The sequence below is a fragment of the Artemia franciscana genome, chromosome 18 (assembly GCF_032884065.1).
Source record: "Artemia franciscana chromosome 18, ASM3288406v1, whole genome shotgun sequence".
In the NCBI taxonomy this organism is placed as follows: Eukaryota; Metazoa; Arthropoda; class Branchiopoda; order Anostraca; family Artemiidae; genus Artemia; species Artemia franciscana.
The window spans coordinates 15,687,723-15,713,180 of NC_088880.1; the positions used below are offsets into that span (position 1 = coordinate 15,687,723).

Consider the following 25,458-nt stretch of genomic DNA (forward strand, 5'->3'; position numbering starts at 1 on the left):
TACTTGTTCTATTCGTCACTGAACGAGGCTTTAGTCACGACTAAGATAGCTGTTCATCATAAATATTGCTTTTTTTTCTTGTGAATAATGCTTATTCTGATATATATATATCTGATATATGATATATATATATATATATATATATATATATATATATATATATATATATATATATATATATATATATATATATATATATATATATATATATATATATATATATATATATATATATATATATGTTTGTTGCCGTTGTTGTCTCTTATTTTGTTATCTTTTCTATTCTCTTATTATCAAGCTTTTGCTACAGCTTACAGTTGGTCTTAGAACTGAACTGTAAAAGTTCTCAGGAGAAAAAAGAAATTATTCTTTGCAATTTTTTTGATGCGTATAAATATTCTTCATGTCCCAACTCATTGAGTTGAAATCTATTTATTTCTAACACAGTTAATTTAAATACTGTTAAACTTAGAAAGTAAAATCTGGTGTATTCAGTCACACTGAATTTGATCATTTTCGAAAAGAATAGGAAAGTTTACTTTTGGTTGTGAAAGGATGAATTATCCTATCCTTTAATACAAGTATTATCTTTATGGCAGGACGCATAGATGTTTGTTGTGAGCCATTGGAGCCTTTCCGAAATCTCTTGCCAAAGAATAATGCTTCACACTTCGGAGTGCCTGAAAAGACTCATAGGTCTGAATTAAATTGAAGATGAAACTTTGTATAATTAATATAAAAATTTTATGTATATCTAAGTTCAGTAATGTCAGGAATATAGATTGTGGTCCTCTCAGATAGGCATTGTTTGGTATCTAGAAGTAAAAAATCAGTAAATGCAGTTTGGAAGCATTTAGATGCTGCAGTTATGTTTAATAGAAAAGAACGTTGAAGAAAATTATAATTCATCCAAAGTTGGTAAGGTATGAGCCCTATGAGGGCATAGTTTCCACGTAACTGTAACATTTAGTCACCAAGGTTACTTTTCACTTAGGTTGTTGTTTTTGAGGTATGGTTTTTTTATTTCGTTTTCTTAGACCTACGTGTATTTTCTTGTATTTGCACTGACGACAGTTGAGTGGAGATCTCAGCTTAATTATTTGCCCTTTTCCTTGTTCTCACTGGCTGTGCGTTTTCTTTTTGCGTTTTCTCTTATTTCGCTGTTTGTTGCCGTTGTTGTCTCTTATTTCGTTATCTTTTCTATTCTCTTATTATCAAGCTTTTGCTAGTGTGGTCTTAGAACTTATTGACGACGGAATAATAATGATAATAATAATAAAAATAATACGAATAGTAATAATACAATGCACTGATTACATTGAAAACAATGCACTGAATTGCTAGTTTTTGAGATGTTTATAGTGTTTTTTAAACTCGGTTTTTTTTAAACCAAGTTTTTAAACTTGGTTAGCTTGTTTTTTTTGCTTTTATATTTTATACATTTTAAATATGTCCTAAAATATCAGTTTTTTAATCACTCTTTACTGCTTTTAATTTTCCATCTTAAAAAGGAAGCAAATAACATTCGTTAGTTGGTTTCTCTTTTATTTTTAATTAAGTTTATCAAAAGAAAAGAAGAGTCTCTTTGTCTCTAAAATGTAATCCCAGAATTTTCTTTTTTCCTTTTCAGTGCCCTTTTTTTTTGTTGAGATTTTTTTTTTTTTTTTTAACTGACCAGAAACTAGAGATTTCTGCAAGTTTTGTAAAATATTATTTGTGATTTGTCGTACTCATTAATAATATTAAATGAAAGACAAAACCTGAAAATGTTAACGAAAACGTATTGGACTTGTAAAACCTTCTTGTAAGCTGGCTTATATTTTCGAAAAGAGGATTTTGTTATTATTTTTCGCCACGTGTACTGCAACTGTATCTCTTACGGTTTAGCTTTGATATCTGATAAGGAGTCAAATTTACCTTCTACAGTTGTGTTTCATGTCGTGTACTGAAGACGCATTGAGCGATTAAAAAAAAACTTTGGAAGCTGGAGCTTACATGCAAAGAAAATGCTATTTTGCTATTTCTCTCTTTCATCTTCTACCACAGCTTATTTTTCAGCTAGGCTCTGACAGGAGTTGATCTTCATTAGCCGAATTTCATGTCAGCCAATGTTTTTTTTTGTTTCAAGTAAATTAAGCTAGTTTCAGAAAGGAGTCGATCTTCTGTAGCCGTATCTCATGTCAGCCAATGAGGTTTTTTCTTTTTTTTCAAATAAATTAAGCTAGGTTCTAACAGGAGTCGATCTTTGATTGCCGGATCTCATTTCAATCAATGATTTTTTCTTTTTTAAAGTAAATTAAGCTAGGTTCTAACCGGAGTAGATCTTTGGCAGCCGGATCTCATATCATAGATGATAGTCCTGAGTCAAATAAATATCCAATTAAATTCTAAACCTTAAATAAAGACACTATTCAAGAATTAGACAGGAGTCAGATTATTATTAAATACTAGCTGTTGGTGTGGCGCTTCGCGCCACACCAACACCTAGCTGGTGGTGGCGCTTCATGCCCCCCAAGCCCCCCCCGCGCGAGTAAGTCTTTACGTGCCGTATTAGTTACGCGCCATTGTAGTTTTGTCCTGTGTCCCACCTGTGAATATATATATATATATATATATATATATATATATATATATATATATATATATATATATATATATATATATATATACAAGCTGTTGGGGTGGCGCTTCGCGCCACCCCAACACCTAGTTGGTGGGGGAGCTTCGCGCCCCCCCCCAAGCCCCTCCGCGCGCGTAAGTCGTTACGCGCCATTGTAGTTGTGTCCCTCTGTCCCACCTGTGAATATATATATATATATATATATATATATATATATATATATATATATATATGTATATATATATATATATATATATATATATATATATATATATATATATATATATATATATATATATATATATATATATATATATATATATATATGTATATATGTTTTTAACTACGTAAAACTTGCGAATATACAACATTCTTTGCTGTCCCATTGTCTGTGCATATAAATAGATTGTCAGGTTTACCGACTCTTGAACATGCAACATATAATGGTCCATGGGAAAACAATCCGTATTCAGATCTTTACCTCATGATTCTAATGATTGTCCTTTAGCTTTGTTGATGGTGATTGCTAATCGACCATTCCCTGTGTCGCCGTCGTCATTTATATATCCCCCTGTGCCCCCTGGCGTCCCCGTTGTAGTTTTGTCCCTGTGTCCCTGTCGTCATTTATATTCCCTGTGTCCCGGTCGTCATTTGTGTCCCGGTGTCCCGGTCGTCATTTGTGTCCCGGTGTCCCGGTCTGTATATACATTCGTTTTTGAATTGGTCTTTTTTTTCAGTTTTTAGTTTTTTACCTTTTTTTAGTTTTTTTAGTTATACCTCATGATTCTAATGATTGCCCTTGAGCTTTGTTGATAGTGATTGCTAATCGAACATTCCCTGTGTCCCCGTCGTCATTTATATATCCCCCTGTGCCCCCCGGCGTCCCCGTTGTAGTTGTGTCCCGGCCGTCATTTATGTTCCCTGTGTCCCGGTCGTCATTTGTATCCTAGTGTCCCGGTCTGTATATACATTCATTTTTGAAATGGTATATGATGAAATAAATTTTTGTATTTTTCCCCTTTTTTTCTTTTTATTTTTTTTTATTTTTTTTTTTTTTTAATTTTGTTTTTCTCTTTTATTTTTCATTTTTTTTCCTTTTTTTCTTTTTTTTTCTTTTTTAGTTTTTTTAGTTTTTTAGCTTTTTTAGTTTTTTATTAGTTTTAGTTTTTTTTTCTTTTTAGTTTTCTTGTAGTTTTTACCTTTTTTTTTTAGTTTTTTTAGTTTTTTTTACTTGTGTCCCAGTAGTCATTTATACTCCCTGTGTCCCGGTCGTCATTTGTGTCCCGGTGCTTTGTTGATGGTGATTGCTAATCGAACATTCCTTGTGTCCTGGTCGCTTTCTCTTTGTGTCCCGGTCGTCATTTATATTCCCTATGTGCCGGTGTCCCGGTCGTCATTTGTGTCCCGATGTCCCGGTCTGTAATTTCGTCAGTCGAAAACATGACCTCAGTCGACACACAAACATGACGTCACTCGACAGACACGCACACACAGACAACTTATTTTTGTATATATAGATAGATAGAAGATATATCTATATATATAAAAATAAGTTGTCTGTCTGTGTGTCTGTCTGTCAGGTGACGTCATGTTTCTGTGTCGACTGACGTAATGAAGTTAGTTGTCGTCATTTTTGCTATGACGGTGACGTCATTAAAGATATTTAAGACATATATGTTCACGTAGAAATCTATTAATGTTTAAGTTTAAAATGACTGATGAACTTACAATGGCAAAAGCCGATGAAGATGCTCAAAGAGTCTATGCCAAAAAACTTGCTGCTGATAGAGAAAGTCAGAAAAGAAAGCGTGCCGAGGAATCAAAATAACAGCAAGGAAACAGGCTTGAGGCTAAAGAACGCAAAACTGCACAGTTAGATGAAGATCGACCTGGACAGCAAGAGTCAAAACATATCAAAACTGAAAATGATAGCGATGATGATTGGGTTTGGGATTTTGACGTGGATAAGGTCATCAATGCCTACCAGATTTTAGTTAAAACAACCAAGGTTCGGCGATATGTATTTCATAGTGAAGCTGAAAAATAAAGAAGAAAAAGAAAACTGAAAAAAGAAAAAATGTAAAAAACTAAAAAATACTAAAAAGAAAAAACACTCAAAGAGAAATTACAGACCGGGACACAAATGACGACCGGGACAGAGGGAATATAAATAACGACCGGGACACTCAAAGAGAAATTACAGGTTGGGATACCGGGACACAAATGACGACCGGGACACAGGGAATATAAATGACGACCAGGACACAGGTATTTAAGAATATCGTTCAAAGACAAATTTTTAATTGTAAGAAGACCGTTGAAAGAGAAATTTCTAATTGTAAAATGACTGAAGAACCTACAATGGCAACGGTACCACCATCGAAGTAGATAACCAGTGGGTTGTTCCATATTCCCAATTATTATCAAAAACATTTAATGCACACATAAACGTTGAATACTGTAACTCCGTAAAGGCAATCAAATACATATGTAAATACGTCAACAAAGGCAGTGACATGGCAGTTTTTGGCTTGCAGCCCGAAATAAAAAATTTCGACGAAATCGTACAATATCAGGCTGGAAGATACATAAGCAGTAATGAAGCTGTTTGGCGAATTCTTTCATTTCCGATACATGAACGTAGTCCAGCTGTTGTTCAGCTGGACATTTACAGAACTGTCAACGTGTTTATTTCTCGGAAACCAACGTGCAACAAAGAGCACTGAATCCACCGGATACAAAATTAACAGCTTTTTTTTCGCTTTGCAAAAATGATTCTATTGCAAAAAAACTGCTGTATACTGAAGTGCCTTCGTATTACACGTGGAATACTAAAAATAAAGTATTTGAACGTCGAAAACAGGGTAAGTCAGTCGACGGCCAACCTACCATCTTCAAAGATACCAAGATAGGAAGACTCTACACCGTTCACCCCAATCAACATGAATGCTTCTTTCTACGCCTGCTTTTGGTGAATATACCCGGTCCGACATCATTTGAGTATTTGAAAACTGTAAACGGTACTATACATGACACTTAATGTAGTGCATGCCAAGCTCTGAATTTATTGGAGAATGACCAACACTGGGATAACTGCATCAATGACGCGTGCGAAACGTCAACCCCAAGTCAAATTCGTGCATTGTTTGGCATCATTTTAACAACTTGCTCTCCATCAGTTCCTACAGAGTTATGGGAAAAATATAAGTCAAAAATATCCGAAGATACACTCCATCGAAAACAGTTAGAGACGTCAGATATGACTTTTGATTTTACATCAGAAATTTATAACTACACTTTAGTTATTATAGAAGATTTTTGCGTACGTATGGCAAACAAACCTCTTCAGGATTTGGGAATGCCTTCACCTAACCGTATCGCTGCTGTTTCGACATGTGTAGAATTGGATCGTGAACAAAGTTACAGTACGAGTGATCTATTGTCGTATGTACAAAATAATATTTCCAAGTTAACGTCGGAACAAAAAGACATTTATGATACGATAGACTCAATTTCAGGACGTATACAACTACCTGCTGATTTCTGTAATTTAGTGACGTCCAAAACTGAATTTATTGAAAAAGTATTTCCGAATGTTCTAAAAAATTATAAAAATAATAAATGGCTAAGTGAAAGAGCGATTCTCGCACCCAAAAATATAGACGTCCACGAAATCAACAATATTGTTTTGACCAAGATTCGAGACCAGGCAGTCCTTTACAAGTCCGTCGACACAGTTTTGGAACCAAATGAAGCGGTTAATTATACATCTGAATTTTTAAATTCCATAGATCTTTCAGGGTTTCCACCACACGTGCTACAACTAAAAATAAGCGTACCAATAATACTTTTAAGAAATATCAACGCACCAAAGCTTTGCAATGGCACGCGACTTGCCATAAAAAAACAATGGAAACCTAATAGAGGCCACAATCTTGACAGGGCCTTTTGAGGGTGAGGCTGTTCTTATTCCTCGCATTCCCATGATTCCAACGGATCTGCCTTTTCAATTTAAAAGATTGCAATTCCCAATTCGATTAGCATTTGCAATCACAATTAAAAAGCTCAAGGTCAATCATTAGAAAAATGTGTTATAGATCTTAATACTGATTGTTTTTCCCATGGACAATTGTACGTTGCATGTTCGAGGGTCGGTAAACCTGACAATCTATTTATATGCAGCGACAATTGGACAGCGAAGAATGTTGTATATTCGCAAGTTTTACGCAGTTAATTTGTATTGTATCTATCTATCTATCTATCTATATAAAAACGAGTTGTGTGTATGCATGTTTGTTTGTTTGTAAAAAGAGCGTTTGTATATGACGTCATTATTAGTACATACGGCTTTGTATATGCACAGACAATGGGAAAGCCAAGAATGTTGTATATTCGCAATTTTTACGTAGTTTAACTCCTGCAGACAAAATGAATGATTGCCTGAAAAATTCTAATTTATGGGCACACGTAAAAATATTAAAATTAACTACAAATATGCGTGTCCGATTGCAAAACGATGACTCTGGTCAAACATTTTCAGATCAATTGCTGGCAATTGGAAACGGAAAGCTCCCAGTAGTGGGAAAGCCAAAAATGTTGTATATTCGCAATTTTTACGTAGTTTGAAACACATATATAAATCTATCTATATTCACAGGTGGGACACAGGGACACAACTACAATGGCGCGTAACTAATATGGCGCGTAACGACTTACGCGCGCGGGGGGGCTTAGGGGGTCGCGAAGTGCCCCACCAACTAGGTGTTGGGGTGGCGCGAAGCGCCATTCAACAGCTAGTATATCCATATATATATATAAAAATAAGTTGTCTGTCTGTCTGTCTGTGGATCAGGTGACGTCATGTTTCTGTGTCGGCTGACGTCATAAAATTAGTTGTCGTCATTTTTGCTTTGACGGTGACGTCATTAACGGTATTTAAGACATTTGTTCACGGAAAAATGTTTAATTGTAAAATGACTGAAGAACCTATTGGGTTTGGGATTTTGACTTGGATAAGGTCATCAATGCCTACCAGATTTAAGTTAAAAAATAAAGGTTCGTCGATATGTACTTCATAGTGACGCTGAAAAATAAAGAAGAAAAAGAAAACTGAAAAAAGAAAAAAGGTAAAAAACTAAAAAAAAAACTAAAAAGAAAAAACACTCAAAGAGAAATTACAGACCGGGACACAAATGACGACCGAGACAGAGGGAATATAAGTGATGACCGGGAACCTCAAAGAGAAATTACACACTGGGACACCCAGACACAAATCACGACCGGGACACAGGGAATATAAATGACGACCGGGACACAGGGACACAACTACAACGGGGACGCCGGGGGCACAGGCAGGATATATATATGACGACCGGGACACAGGGATTGTTCGAATAGAAATTACAGACGGGGACACCGGGACACAAATGACGACCGGGACACAGGGAATATAAATGACGACCGGGACACTCAAAGAGAAATTACAAACTGGGACACCAGGACACAAATGACGACCGGGACAGAGGGAATATAAATGACGACCAGGACACAGGGACACATCATTAGAATAATGAGGTATAGATCTGAATACGGATTGTTTTTCCCATGGACAATTATATGTTGCATGTTCAAGAGTCAGTAAACCTGACAATCTATTTATATGCACAGACAATGGGACAGCGAAGAATGTTGTATATTCGCATGTTTTACGTAGTTAAAAACATATATTTATATCTATCTCTATTCATAGATGGGACACAGGGACACAACTACAATGGCGCGTAACTAATATGGCGCGTAACGACTTACGCGCGCGGGGGGGCTTGGGGGGCGCGAAGCGCCCCACCAACTAGATGTTGGGGTGGCGCGAAGCGCCACCCCAACAGCTAGTATATATCTATATATATAAAAATAAGTTGTCTGTGTGTGGATCTGTGGATCAGGTGACGTCACCTGAAAAAACTGGATCAGGTGACAAAACTGAAAACTGAAAAAACTAAAAAAAGGCAAAAACTACAAAAAAAACTAAAAACTAATAAAAAAAAATAAAAAAGCTAAAAAACTAAAAAAACTAAAAAAAGGCAAAAACTACAAAAAAAAACTAAAAACTAATAAAAAAGCTAAAAAACTAAAAAAACTAAAAAAAGGCAAAAACTACAAAAAAAACTAAAAACTAATAAAAAAAAATAAAAAAGCTAAAAAACTAAAAAAACTAAAAAAACTAAAAAAAGGTAAAAAACTAAAAAAACTAAAAACTAAAAAAAACTAAAAAAAGGAAAAAACTGAAAAATAAGCTAAAATAAAGGTAAAAACCAATAAAAAACTAAAAAAAACTGAAAAAACTAAAAAAAGGCAAAAACTACAAAAAAAACTAAAAACTAATAAAAAAAGTAAAAAAGCTAAAAAACTAAAAAAACTAAAAAAACTAAAAGAAGGTAAAAAACTAAAAAAAATAAAAAATAAAAAAAAATAAAAAAAGGAAAAAACTGAAAAATAAGCTAAAATAAAGGTAAAAACCAATAAAAAACTAAAAAGAAAAAAAGGAAAAAACTAAAAAAAATTTTCATCTAAAAATCTAAAAAAACTAAAAAAGGTAAAAACTAAAAGAACTAAAAAAGAAAAAAATAAATGACGACACTCAAAGAGAAAGCGACCAGGACAAAAGGAATGTTCGATTAGCAATCAACAAAGCACCGGGACACAGGGAGTATAAATGACGACCAGGACATAAGTAAAAAAAAAAAACTAACAAAACTAAAAAGAAGGTAAAAACTACATAAAAACTAAAAAGAAAAAAACTAAAAAAAGGCAAAAACTACAAAAAAAACTAAAAACTAATAAAAAAGCTAAAAAACTAAAAAAACTAAAAAAAGGCAAAAAGTATAAAAAAACTAAAAATTAATAAAAAAAATAAAAAAGCTAAAAAACAAAAAAAACTAAAAAAACTAAAAAAAGGTAAAAAACTAAAAAAACTAAAAACTAAAAAAAAACTAAAAAAAAGGAAAAAACTGAAAAATAAGCTAAAATAAAGGTAAAAACCAATAAAAAACCAGGACATAAATAAAAAAAAACTAACAAAACTAAAAAGAAGGTAAAAACTACAAAAAAAAAAGAAAAAAAAACTAAAAACTAATAAAAAAACTAAAAAATCTAAAAATCTAAATAAACTAAAAAAGATAAAAAAAAGGAAAAAAATAAAGGAGAAAAACAAAACTAAAAAACGAATGTATACCTACAGACCGGGACACCGGGATACAAATGACGACCGGGACACAGGGAATATAAATGACGACCGGGACACAGGGACACAACTACAACGGGGACACCGGGGGAAACAGGGGGATATAAATGACGACCGGGACACCGGGACAGGGAATGGTCGATTAGCAATCACCATCAACAAAGCTCAAGGGCAATCATTAGAATCATGAGGTATAGATCTGAATACAGATTGTTTTCCCATGGACCATTATATGTTGCATGTTCAAGAGTCGGTAAACCTGACAATCTATTTATATGCAAAGACAATGGGACAGCAAAGAATGTTGTATATTCGCAAGTTTTACGTAGTTAAAACCATATATATATATATATATATATATATATATATATATATATATATATATACTAGCTGTTGGGGTGGCGCTTCGCGCCACCCCAACACCTAGTTGGTGGGGGCGCTTCGCGCCCCCCCCAAGCCCCCCCGCGCGCGTAAGTCGTTACGCGCCATATTAGTTACGCGCCATATTAGTTACGCGCCATTGTAGTTGTGTCCCTGTGTCCCACCTGTGAATATAGATAGATTTATATATGTGTTTCAAACTACGTAAAAATTGCGAATATACAACATTCTTGGCTTTCCCATTGTCTGTCCATATACAAAGCCGTATGTACTAATAATGACGTCATATGCAAACGTTCTTTTTACAAACAAACAAACATGCATACACACAACTCGTTTTTATATAGATAGATAGATAGATAGATACAATACAAATTAACTACGTAAAACTTGTGAATATACAACAGTCTGTTCCGAAATACAACTAACTTCGTAAAACTTGAGAATATACAACATTCTTCGCTGTCCAATTCTCGCTGCATATAAATAGATTGTCAGGTTTACCGACCCTCGAACATGCAACGTACAATTGTCCATGGGAAAAACAATCAGTATTAAGATCAATACCACATTTTTCTAATGATTGACCTTGAGCTTTGTTAATGGTGATTGCAAATGCTAATCGAATTGGGAATTGCAATCTTTTAAATTGAAAAGGCAGATCTGTTGGAATCATGGGAATGCGAGGAATAAGAACAGCCTCACCCTCAAAAGGCCCTGTCAGGATTGTGGCCTCTATTAGGTTTTCCATTGTTTTTTTTACGGCAAGTCGAGTGCCATTGCAAAGCTTTGGTGGGTTTATGTTACGTAACAATATTATTGGTACGCCTATTTTTAGTTGTAGCACGTGTGGTGGAAACCCTGAAAGATCTATGGAATTTAAAAATTCAGATGGATAATTAACCGCTTCATTTGGTTCCAAAACTGTGTCGACTGACTTGTAAAGGACTGCCTGGTCTTGAATCTTGGTCAAAACAATATTGTTGATTTCGTGGACGTCTATATTCTTGGGTGCGAGAATCGCTCTTTCACTTAGCCATTTATTATTTTTATAATTTTTTAGAATATTCGGAAATATATTTTCAATCAATTCATTTTTGGACGTCACTAAATTACAGAAATCAGCAGGTAGTTGTATACGTCCTGAAATTGAGTCTACTGGGAGCTTTCCGTTTCCCATTGCTAGCAATTGATCTGAAAATGTTTGACCAGAGTCATCGTTTTGCAATCGGACACGCATATTTGTAGTTAATTTTAATGTTTTTACGTGTGCCCATAAATTAGAATTTTTCAGGCAAGCATTCATTTCGTCTGCAGGAGTTGATCTAGGTATTATAGGTAATGTTTGCCTGAAATCTCCTGCAAGCAATATTAATGTGCTGCCAAAGGGTTTCGAATTCCCTCTTAAATCTTTCAAGCATTGATCCAGAGCCTCGAGCGATTTTTTGTGTGCCATTGTGCACTCATCCCAAATAATAAGTTTGCATTGCTGCAATACTTTACCCATCCCAGATGATTTGGAAATATTGCACGTGGGAGTTTCTGTAGAATGCAAGTTCAGAGGCAATTTCAAAGCGGAATGAGCAGTTCTTCCACCAGGCAGCAATGTTGCGGCTATTCCGGACGACGCAATTGCCAACGCTATATCATTTTTAGATCGAATTGATGCCAGAATCAGTTTTATCACAAACGTTTTACCAGTACCTCCTGGCGCATCCAAAAAGAAAATTTCTCCAACGTTGTTATCGACACAATGCATTATCGTATCATAAATGTCTTTTTGTTCCGACGTTAACTTGGAAATGTTATTTTGTACATACGACAATAGATCACTCGTACTGTAACTTTGTTCACGATCCAATTCTACACATGTCGAAACAGCAGCGATACGGTTAGGTGAAGGCATTCCCAAACCCTGAAGAGGTTTGTTTGCCATACTTATGCAAATATCTTCTATAACAACTAAAGTGTAGTTATAAATTTCTGGTGTAAAATCAAAAGTCATGTCTGACGTCTCTAACTGTTTTCGATGAAGTATATCTTCGGACATTTTTGACTTATATTTTTCCCATAACTCTGTAGGAGCTGATGGAGAGCAAGTTGTTAAAATGATGCCAAACAATGCACGAATTTGACTTGGGGTTGACGTTTCGCACGCGTCATTGATGCAGTTATCCCAGTGTTGGTCATTCTCCAATAAATTCAGAGCTTGGCATGCACTACGGTAAGTGTCATGTATAGTACCATTTACAGTCCTCAAATACTCAAAGGATGTCGGACCGGGTACATTCACCAAAAGCAGGCGTAGAAAGAAGCATTCATGTTGATTGGGGTGAACGGTGTAGAGTCTTCCTATCGTGGTATCTTTGAAGATGGTAGGTTGGCCGTCGACTGACTTACCCTGTTTTCGACGTTCAAATACTTTATTTTTAGTATTCCACGTGTAATACGAAGGCACTTCAGTATACAGCAGTTTTTTCGCAAAAGAATCATTTTTGCAAAGCGAAAAAAAAGCTGTTAATGTTGTATCCGGTGGATTCAGGACTCTTTGTTGCACGTTGGTTTCCGTGAAATAAACACGTTGACCATTCTGTAAATGTACCGCTAAGTGAACAACAGCTGGACTACGTTCATGTATCGGAAATGAAAGAATTCGCCAAACAGCTTCATTACTGCTTATGTATCTTCCAGCCTGATATTCTACGATTTCATCGAAATCTTTGATTTCGGACTGCAAGCCAAAAACTGCCATGTCACTGCCTTTGTTGACGTATTTACATATATATTTTATTGCCTTTACGGAGTTACAGTATTCAACGTTTATATGTGCATTAAATGTTTTGGATAATAAAGGGGAATATGGAACAACCCACTGGTTATCTACTTCGATGGTGGTACCGTTACGCTTCTTTATTATTGCTGTTTTACCGCCATCTTCAGTAGATCTTCTTCTATATTGTGGGTAACCATCATTGCCAGTAATTGTTGTGGGTACTAAAAGTCGAGGATATTGCTTTGTGCACCTTCCTTTGGCCATGCATGGTGAATTTTCGTTCAGTGCACCGCAAGGTCCATGTATCATATTTTTTACAATAATATCATGTAACCCCTTATCGACATTTTTATCAGGTATTTCAGCGGAAATCACATCATCAATTTCGTTTGAAGTAATTTTTTTATGTAGCCAGATTAGTATATGTGCGTGTGGCAAACCTCGTTTTTGCCATTCCACTGAGTACATCCAGCATCGCACTGACCCAAACACTTCATGTTTTACAAGGTAGTTTATCAGTGATTTCAACTTTTGCCGGAAGACACGTGCCGTAATGTCATGCCTATGAACCGCCGATTGTCCTTGAAGTAAAAGCTGCAGTATCTCGTCCCAAGATTGATTACATGTAAATGTAATAAATAAATCTGGACGACCATAGAGACGAACATACGCAATAGCATCTTGAGCATATTCATGCATATGACGTGGACTGCCAGCATATGACGAAGGTAAAATTGTTAATCTTCCAACGTTTGTGGTATTACCGTCATTTATAACTGCATCTCGCAAATGAATGTATTGTTCAGAGCGGAGCTTGGTCTGATTCAGGCGGATATATAGCAAACGTTCTGATTCAATTTTTGCATACATATCCACGACAAATTGGTGAAACAATTCACGGCATTTTAAAATATAATTTTCTTCATCCTGCCGAATCATTAGTCTATAGGAATAATAATGCATTGCACTGCATTTCTTATTCATTTCTTTGTTAGTGGCTGGATTCATCAATTTAATATTAAAGTGATAGCCGTCGGCTCCATCCCAAAAAATGATAGGATATTGTAGGGCATCGTAGCATCGATGAGTTTCAGCAATTCTTAACAACTGGGCGTTTCGCTTATGTAGAATAATATCTCGAGGTAAAAACTGATCACCGACCATAACGATTGCCACTTCGTCGATAGTCGGAGCATTGTATCTACGCACATGTTGGCCAGGAGGCGTTTTGTCAGCGGAAATAACAATTTTATGAGTATCAGTAGGCATCAAATCGATGGCTGTTTTGAACAGACGCACTAAATTATTATTTTCGTGGAAAAGATGTTGCAATTGGGAAACGATTGTCCTTTCAACGTTGGGAGAAATTTCGCAACGTGCATTCAATTCAGAATTTCTATCACTGATGAAGTACAATTGTAAAAATTTATGATTCTCGCCTAATAATGGTAGAAGGGACCCTGCTTTATGATAAATTTGCCCTTTTACTTTAAAAGTAGACATAAATTGATCTGGATTTTCGATTTGGGCTCCAAACGACGTCATTTGGAAACATGAGTTGTATTGTCTGATTTTTGACAAAAAACGCTTAGATTCTGACGTAGTTCCAGTAAGGAAAGTCTTCAATGGCTCTGGTGGTGCAGCCAATAGAGGAAGTTTAACTTTTCCTGAGGCGCAACACATTCCCATTGTTTCACCATTGAATTTCAAGGCCTTGCAATAGGGACAAATTTTGGACATTGTCCCGATTTGAACACAGCTACTCAAGCTATAATCATCGACTGGGTTGTACCTGAATGCCAGGCGATAACTTTCAGATTGCTCTGATTCCTCGGCACGCTTTCTTTTCTTACTTTCTCTATCAGCAGCAAGCCTGATTTCCTGCTGGTCTTTTGATTCCTCGGCACGCTTTCTTTTCTTACTTTCTCTATCAGCAGCAAGCCTGATTTCTTGCTGTTCTTGTAATTCCTCGGCCCACCTTCTTTTTTCACATTCTGTTTTAGCAGCAAGTCTGCTTCTGCGTTGCTCTGGTAGTTCCTCGGCATGCTTTCTTTTTTCACTTTCTCTTTTAGCAGCAAGTCTGCTTTCGCGTTGCTCTGGTAGTTCCTCGGCATGCTTTCTTTTTTCACATTCTCTTTTAGCAGCAAGTCTGCTTCTGCGTTGCTCTGGTAGTTCCTCGGCATGCTTTCTTTTTTCACATTCTCTTTTAGCAGCAAGTCTGCTTCTGCGTTGCTCTGGTAGTTCCTCGGCATGCTTTCTTTTTTCACTTTCTCTTTTAGCAGCAAGTCTGCTTTCGCGTTGCTCTGGTAGTTCCTCGGCATGCTTTCTTTTTTCACATTCTCTTTTAGCAGCAAGTCTGCTTCTGCGTTGCTCTGGTAGTTCCTCGGCATGCTTTCTTTTTTCACATTCTCTTTTAGCAGCAAGTCTGCTTCTGCGTTGCTCTGGTAGTTCCTCGGCATGCTTTCTTTTTTCACTTTCTCTTTTAGCAGCAAGTCTGCTTTCGCGTTGCTCTGGTAGTTCCTCGGCACGCTTTCTTTTCTGACTTTCTCTATCACCAGCAAGTTTTCTGGCATAGACTCTTTGAGCATCTTCATCAGTCATTATAAACTTAAGCATTAATAGAATTCTACACGAACATCCGTCTTATATAACTTGAATGACGTCACGCCTTCAAAGCAAAAATGATGCCTTCAAAGCAAAAATGATGGCAGCTAATTTCATGACGTCAGCCGAAACATGACGGCGAACATATGTCTTATATAACTTGAATGACGTCACCTTCAAAGCAAAAATGACGGCAACTAATTTCATGACGTCAGCCGAAACATGACGTCACCTGACACATCCATCCACACATCCATCCACACATCCACAGACAGACAACTTATTTTTATATATATATATATATATATATATATATATATATATATATATATATACATATATATATATATATATATATATATATATATATATATATATATATATATATATATATATATATATATATATATATATATATATATATATATATATATATCTATATTCACAGGTGGGACATAGGGACACAACTACAATGGCACGTAACTATTATGGCGCGTAACGACTTACGCGCGCGGGGGGGCTTGGGGGGGCGCGAAGCGCCCCCACCAACTAGGTGTTGGGGTGGCGCCACCCCAACAGCTAGTATATATATATAAATATGTTGTCTGTGTGTCTGTTTGTTGAGTGACGTCACTGTCTGCATATGACGTCTGAATTATTTCATCACATACCAATTCAAAAACGAATGTATTCAAGCCGAAGTAGCTCAGTTATATAACTACCTGTGTTGGCGCAGTGGGTTTGACCTTAGCGTGGTAATACGGGACCCAGAGATCGAACCATGCTGTAGGAACGCACTACAGGGCCGACGCAGGGACCTTAGTAGTCAAGAAGCGTCGTTAATCCGATACAAATACAAACACAGTAGCTCAGTTGGTAAAGCGTTATGTTCCAGGTTCTAGGTCCGAGAGGTTCCAGGTTTGAACCTTGGCCTTAGCATTAATACAAAAGAAGAAAAAAAACTAACAAAGATAAAAACTACAAAAAAAACTAAAAAGAAAATACTAAAAAATCTAAAAAAGCTAAAAAACTAAAAAAAAATAAAAAAAGGGTTAAAGACTAAAAAAAACTAAGAAAAACTAAAAAAACGTAAAAACTACAAAAAACTAAAAAGAAAAAAAAACTAAAAACTAACAAAAAACTAAAAAAACTAAAAATTGAAAAAGAAATAAAAACTAAAAAAAGGAAAAAAACTGACAAAAAAAAAGGAGAAAAAGAAAACTAAAAAAAAAATAAAAAAAAAACTAAAAAAGGTAAATGTATTCAAGCCGAAGTAGCTGAGTTGGTAAAGCGTTATGTTCCAGGTTCTAGGTCCGAGAGGTTCCAGGTTCGAACCTTGGCTTTAGCATTAATACAAAAGAAGAAAAGACTAAAAAATAAAAAAAACTAAAAAACAGGTAAAAACTACTAAAAAAACTAAAAAAGCTAAAAAACTAAAAAAAACTGAAAAAAGTAAAAAACTAAAAACTAAAAAAGAAAAAAAAGAAAAACTAGAAAAGGGTAAAAACACCAAAAAACAAAAAAAAATAAAAAAATAAAAACTGAAAAAGAAAAAAAACTAAAAAAAGGAAAAAAACTGAAAAATAAAGGAGAAAAAGAAAACTAAAAAAAAAATAAAAATAAAAAAACTAAAAAAGGTAAAAGTAGAAGTCATGGCCAATTGTAGAAAAAAGCCGAGACAGATAGTCAAGGGTTAATGTTATCCCTTTGATTGCCGTTGTTACTGTCTGCCATTTATGCTACACCTTTCCCTGCATGTGTGTCACTTCACAAATGCCAAACTAGAGTCGTACCTGTTGGAGGTTCTCGCTGGGGAACACACGCAGGTTGACTACGGGTTAAATTACTTGAAAATTTTCCTCTCATGGCTATCACTCGACAACGCTGAACTAGACTCAACCCTCTCATGCTAATTAACGGTGGGTTGGGTTATATATATATATATATACTACGGTGGGTAGTATATATATATACTAGCTGTTGTGGTGGTGCTTCGCGCCACCCTAACACCTATTTGGTGGGGGCGCTTCGCGCCCCCACAAGCCCCCCCGCGCGCGTAAGTCGTTACGCGCCATATTAGTTACGCGCCATTGTAGTTGTGTCCCTATGTCCCACCTGTGAATATATGGGAAAACAATCCGTATTCAGATCTATACCTCATGATTCTACTGATTGCCCTTGAGCTTTGTTGATGGTGATTGCTAATCGACCATTTCCTTTGTTGCCGTCGTCATTTATATATCCCCCTGTGCCCCCCGGCGTCCCCGTTGTAGTTGTGTCCCTGTGTCCGGGTCGTCATTTATATTCCCTGTGTCCCCGTCGTCATTTTTGTCCCGGTGTCCCAGTCTGTGATTTCTATTTGAGTGTCCCGGGCGTCATTTATATTCGTCAGGATATTGTAGGGCATCGTAGCATCGATGAGTTTAAGCAATTCTTGTCAACTGATTGTTTCGCCTATAAAGAATATTATCTTGAGGTAAGAACTGATCACCGACCACAACGATTGCCACTTTGTTGATAGTTGCGTATCAGGAGGCATAAATTTGATTGCTGTTTTTAAGCAAAAGCACAAAATTATTATTTTTGTGGAAAAGATGATATATATAAATATATATATATATATATATTTTCTTTTTAGTTTTTTTGTAGTTTTTACCTTTTTTAGTTTTTTTCTTCTTTTGTATTAATGCTAAAGCCAAGGTTCAAACCTGGAGCCTCTCGGACCTAGAACCTGAAACATAACGCTATACCAACTCAGCTACTTCGGCGTGAATACATTCGTTTTGAGCAGCTTCCTCGGGTGTTGCCATTGTAGGTTCTTCAGTCATTTTACAATCAGAAATTTCTCTTTCAACGGTCTTCTCACAATTAAAAATTTGTCTTCGAACGATATTCTTAAATACCTGTGTCCTGGTCGTCATTTATATTTCCTGTGTCCCGGTCGTCAATTGTGTCCCGGTATCCCAGTCTGTAATTTCTCCTTGAGTGTCCCGGTCGTTATTTATATTCCCTCTGTCCCGGTCGTCATTTGTGTCCCGGTCTGTAATTTCTCTTTGAGTGTTTTTTCTTTTTAGTATTTTTTAGTTTTTTACATTTTTTCTTTTTTCAGTTTTCTTTTTCTTCTTTATTTTTCAGCTTCACTATGAAATACATATCGCCGAACCTTTGTTTTTTTAACTAAAATCTGGTAGGCATTGATGACCTTATCCAAGTCAAAATCCCAAACCCAATCATCATCGCTATCATTTTCAGTTTTGATATGTTTTGACTCTCGCTGTCCAGGTGGATCTTCATCTAACTGCGCGGTTTTGCGTTCTTTAGCCGCAAGCCTGTTTCCTTGCTGTTCTTTTGATTTCTCAGCACGCTTTCTTTTCTGACTTTGAAAACTAAATATGCTAATCAAATAGGGAATTGCAATCTTTTAGGTTGAAAAGGCAGATCCATTGGAATCATGAGAATGCGTGGTATAAGAAAAGCCTCACCCTCAAAAGGCCCTGTCAAGATTGTTGCCTCTATTACGTTATAACAGACATAACACGTCATTTGTGTCCCAGTGTCCCGGTCTGTAGTTTCGTTAGTCGACAAACAAGACGTCAGACGACAAACAACTTCATGACGACATACAGCTCAATCCTTATAATGACGTCAGTCAACAAACATGACGTCAGTCGACACACAAACATGACGTCAGTCGACAGACAGACAAACAACTTATTTATATATATATATATATATATATATATATATGTATATATATATATATATATATATATATATATATATATATATATATATATATATATATATATATATATATATGTTTTTAACTACGTAAAACTTGCGAATATACAACATTCTTTGCTGTCCCATTGTCTGTGCATATAAATAGATTGTCAGGTTTACCGACTCTTGAACATGCAACATATAATGGTCCATGGGAAAACAATCCGTATTCAGATCTTTACCTCATGATTCTAATGATTGTCCTTTAGCTTTGTTGATGAAGATTGCTAATCGACCATTCCCTGTGTCGCCGTCGTCATTTATATATCCCCCTGTGCCCCCTGGCGTCCCCGTTGTAGTTGTGTCCCTGTGTCCCGGCCGTCATTTATATTCCCTGTGTCCCGGTCGTCATTTGTGTCCCGGTGTCCCGGTCGTCATTTGTGTCCCGGTGTCCCGGTCTGTATATACATTCGTTTTTGAATTGGTCTTTTTTTTAGTTTTTAGTTTTTTACCTTTTTTAGTTTTTTTAGTTATACCTCATGATTCTAATGATTGCCCTTGAGCTTTGTTGATGGTGATTGCTAATCAAACATTCCATGTGTCCCCGTCGTCATTTATATATCCCCCTGTGCCCCCCCGGCGTCCCCGTTGTAGTTGTGTCCCTGTGTCCCGGCCGTCATTTATATTCCCTGTGTCCCGGTCGTCATTTGTATCCTGGTGTCCCGGTCTGTATATACATTCATTTTTGAAATGGTATGTGATGAAATAAATTTTTGTATTTTTCCCCTTTTTTTCTTTTTAGTTTTTTTATTTTGATTTTTTTTAATTTTGTTTTTCTCTTTTATTTTTCATTTTTTCCTTTTTTTTTTCTTTTTTAGTTTTTTTAGTTTTTTAGCTTTTTTAGTTTTTTATTAGTTTTAGTTTTTTTTTCTTTTTAGTTTTTTTGTAGTTTTTACCTTTTTTTAGTTTTTTTTAGTTTTTTTTACTTGTGTCCTGGTCGTCATTTGTACTCCCTGTGTCCCGGTCGTCATTTGTGTCTCGGTGCTTTGTTGATGGTGATTGCTAATCGAACATTCCTTGTGTCCTGGTCGTTTTCTCTTTGAGTGTCCCGGTCGTCATTTATATTCCCTATGTGCCAGTGTCCCGGTCGTCATTTGTGTCCCGATGTCCTGGTCTGTAATTTCGTCAGTCGAAAACATGACGTCAGTCGACACATAAACATGACGTCACTCGACAGACACGCACACTCAGACAACTTATTTTTATATATATAGATAGATAGAAGATATATATATATATATATATATATATATATATATAAAAATAATTATATATATATATATATATATATATATATATATATATATATATATATATATATATATATATATATATATATATATATATATATATATATATATATATATATATCTATATATATAAAAATAAGTTGTCTGTCTGTCTGTGGATCTGTGGATCAGGTGACGTCATGTTTCGGCTGACGTCATGAAATTAGTTGCCGTCATTTTTGCTTTGAAGGTGACGTCATTCAAGTTATATAAGACATATGTTCGCGTAGAAATCTATTAATGTTTAAGTTTACAATGACTGATGAAGATGCTCAAAGAGTCTATGCCAAAAAACTTGCTGCTGATAGAGAAAGTCAGAAAAGAAAGCGTGCCGAGGAACTACCAGAGCAACGCGAAAGCAGACTTGCTGCTAAAAGAGAAAGTGAAAAAAGAAGGCGTGCCGAGGAATCAAAAGACCAGCAGGGAAACAGGCTTGAGGCTGATAGAGAAAGAAAGAACAGAAAGCATGCCGAGGAACTACCAGAGCAACGCGGAAGCAGACTTGCTGCTAAAAGAGAATGTGAAAAAAGAAGGCGTGCCGAGGAATTACAAGAACAGCAAGAAATCAGGCTTGCTGCTGATAGAGAAAGTAAGAAAAGAAAGCGTGCCGAGGAATCACAAGAACAGCAAGAAATCAGGCTTGCTGCTGATAGAGAAAGTAAGAAAAGAAAGCGTGCCGAGGAATCAGAGCAACCTGAAAGTTATCGCCTGGCATTCAGGTACAACCCAGTCGATGATTATAGCTTGAGTAGATGTGTTCAAATCGGGACAATGTCTAAAATTTGTCCCTATTGCAAAGCCTTGAAATTCAATGGTGAAACAATGGGAATGTGTTGCGCCTCAGGAAAAGTTAAACTTCCTCTATTGGCTGCACCACCAGAGCCATTGAAGACTTTCCTTACTGGAACTACGTCAGAATCTAAGCGTTTTTTGTCAAAAATCAGACAATACAACTCATGTTTCCAAATGACGTCGTTTGGAGCCCAAATCGAAAATCCAGATCAATTTATGTCTACTTTCAAAGTAAAAGGGCAAATTTATCATAAAGCAGGGTCCCTTCTACCATTCTCAGGCGAGAATCATAAATTTTTACAATTGTACTTCATCAGTGATAGAAATTCTGAATTGAATGCACGTTGCGAAATTTCTCCCAACGTTGAAAGGACAATCGTTTCCCAATTGCAACATCTTTTCCACGAAAATAATAATTTAGTGCGTCTGTTCAAAACAGCCATCGATTTGATGCCTACTGATACTCATAAAATTGTTATTTCCGCTGACAAAACGCCTCCTGGCCAACATGTGCGTAGATACAATGCTCCGACTATCGACGAAGTGGCAATCGTCGGTGATCAGTTTTTACCTCGAGATATTATTCTTCATAAGCGAAACGCTCAGTTGTTAAGAATTGCTGAGACTCATCGATGCTACGATGCCCTACAATATCCTATCATTTTTTGGGATGGAGCCGACGGCTATCACTTTAATATTAAATTGATGAATCCAGCCACTAACAAAGAAATGAATAAGAAATGCAGTGCAATGCATTATTATTCCTATAGACTAATGATTCGGCAGGATGAAGAAAATTATATTTTAAAATGCCGTGAATTGTTTCACCAATTTTTCGTGGATATGTATGCTAAAATTGAATCAGAACGTTTGATATACATCCGCCTGAATCAGACCAAGCTCCGCTCTTAACAATACATTCATTTGCGAGATGCAGTTATAAATGACGGTAATACCACAAACGTTGGAAGATTAACAATTTTACCTTCGTCATATGCTGGCAGTCCCCGTCATATGCATGAATATGCTTTTGATGCTATTGCGTATGTTCGTCTCTATGGTCGTCCAGATTTATTTATTACATTTACATGTAATCAATCTTGGGACGAGATACTGCAGCTTTTACTTCAAGGACAATCGGCGGTTCATAGGCATGACATTACGGCACGTGTCTTCCGGCAAAAGTTGAAATCACTGATAAACTACCTTGTAAAACATGAAGTGTTTGGGTCAGTGCGATGCTGGATGTACTCAGTGGAATGGCAAAAACGAGGTTTGCCACACGCACATATACTAATCTGGCTACATAAAAAAATTACTTCAAACGAAATTGATGATGTGATTTCCGCTGAAATACCTGATAAAAATGTCGATAAGGGGTTACATGATATTATTGTAAAAAATATGATACATGGACCTTGCGGTGCACTGAATGAAAATTCACCATGCATGGCCAAAGGAAGGTGCACAAAGCAATATCCTCGACTTTTAGTACCCAAAACAATTACTGGCAATGATGGTTACCCACAATATAGAAGAAGATCTACTGAAGAAGGCGGTAAAACAGCAATAATAAAGAAGCGTAACGGTACCACCATCGAAGTAGATAACCAGTAGGTTGTTCCATGTTCCCCATTATTATCAAAAACATTTAATGCACACATAAACGTTGAATACTGTAACTCCGTAAAGGCAATCAAATACATATGTAAATACGTCAACAAAGGCAGTGACATTGCAGTTTTTGGCTTGCAGTCCGAAATCAAAGATTTCGATGAAATCGTAGAATATCAGGCTGGAAGATACATAAGCAGTAATGAAGCTGTTTGGCGAATTCTTTCATTTCCGATACATGAACTTAGTCCAGCTGTTGTTCACTTAGCGGTACATTTACAGAATGGTCAACGTGTTTATTTCACGGAAACCAACGTGCAACAAAAAGTCCTGAATCCACCGGGTACAACATTAACAGCTTTTTTTTCGCTTTGCAAAAATGATTCTTTTGCAAAAAAACTGCTGTATACTGAAGTGCCTTCGTATTACACGTGGAATACTAAAAATAAAGTATTTGAACGTCGAAAACAGGGTAAGTCAGTCGACGGCCAACCTACCATCTTCAAAGATACCACGATAGGAAGACTCTACACCGTTCACCCCAATCAAGATGAATGCTTCTTTCTACGCCTGCTTTTGGTGAATGTACCCGGTCCGACATCCTTTGAGTATTTGAGGACTGTAAATGGTACTATACATGACACTTACCGTAGTGCATGCCAAGCTCTGAATTTATTGGAGAATGACCAACACTGGGATAACTGCATCAATGACGCGTGCGAAACGTCAACCCAAAGTCAAATTCGTGCATTGTTTGGCATCATTTTAACAACTTGCTCTCCATCAGCTCCTACAGAGTTATGGGAAAAATATAAGTCAAAAATGTCCGAAGATATACTTCATCGAAAACAGTTAGAGACGTCAGATATGACTTTTGATTTTACATCAGAAATTTATAACTACACTTTAGTTGTTATAGAAGATTTGTGCGTAAGTATGGCAAATAAACCTCTTCAGGATTTGGGAATGCCTTCACCTAACCGTATCGCTGCTGTTTCGACATGTGTAGAATTGGATCGTGAACAAAGTTACAGTACGAGTGATCTATTGTCGTATGTACAAAATAACATTTCCAAGTTAACGTCGGAACAAAAAGACATTTATGATACGATAATGCATTGTGTCGATAACAACGTTGGAGAAATTTTCTTTTTGGATGCGCCAGGAGGTACTGGTAAAACGTTTGTGATAAAACTGATTCTGGCATCAATTCGATCAAAAAATGATATAGCGTTGGCAATTGCGTCGTCCGGAATAGCCGCAACATTGCTGCCTGGTGGAAGAACTGCTCATTCCGCTTTGAAATTGCCTCTGAACTTGCATTCTACAGAAACTCCCACATGCAATATTTCCAAATCATCTGGGATGGGTAAAGTATTGCAGCAATGCAAACTTATTATTTGGGATGAGTGCACAATGGCACACAAAAAATCACTCGAGGCTCTGGATCAATATTTGAAAGATTTGCGAGGGAAGTCGAAACCCTTTGGCAGCACCTTAATATTGCTTGCGGGAGATTTCAGGCAAACATTACCTATAATACCTGGATCAACTCCTGCAGACGAAATGAATGCTTGCCTGAAAAATTCTAATTTATGGGCACACGTAAAAACATTAAAATTAACTACAAATATGCGTGTCCGATTGCAAAACGATGACTCTGGTCAAACATTTTCAGATCAATTGCTGGCAATGGGAAACGGAAAGCTCCCAGTAGACTCAATTTCAGGATGTATACAACTACCTGCTGATTTCTGTAATTTAGTGACGTCCAAAAATGAATTGACTGAAAAAGTATTTCCGAATATTCTAAAAAATTATAAAAATAATAAATGGCTAAGTGAAAGAGCGATTCTCGCACCCAAAAATATAGACGTCCACGAAATCAACAATATTGTTTTGACCAAGATTCAAGACCAGGCAGTCCTTTACAAGTCAGTCGACACAGTTTTGGAACCAAATGAAGCGGTTAATTATCCATCTGAATTTTTAAATTCCATAGATCTTTCAGGGTTTCCACCACACGTGCTACAACTAAAAATAGGCGTACCAATAATACTTTTAAGAAATATAAACCCACCAAAGCTTTGCAATGGCACTCGACTTGCCGTAAAAAAAACAATGGAAAACCTAATAGAGGCCACAATCCTGACAGGGCCTTTTGAGGGTGAGGCTGTTCTTATTCCTCGCATTCCCATGATTCCAACGGATCTGCCTTTTCAATTTAAAAGATTGCAATTCCCAATTCGATTAGCATTTGCAATCACCATTAACAAAGCTCAAGGTCAATCATTAGAAAAATGTGGTATTGATCTTAATACTGATTGTTTTTCCCATGGACAATTGTACGTTGCATGTTCGA

The 25,458-nt window shown here is 36.2% G+C and overlaps 1 long non-coding RNA gene across 1 annotated transcript in view; it reads left to right on the plus strand.

Moving 5' to 3' along the window:
* The first annotated feature begins 7,345 nt into the window (after positions 1-7,345).
* Positions 7,346-25,458, plus strand: part of LOC136038674 (uncharacterized) — a 35,538-nt gene continuing 17,425 nt past the window's right edge. The window contains exon 1 of the long non-coding RNA XR_010620266.1: positions 7,346-8,562. This is a non-coding gene — a long non-coding RNA (uncharacterized LOC136038674). The remainder of the gene's footprint in view (positions 8,563-25,458) is intronic.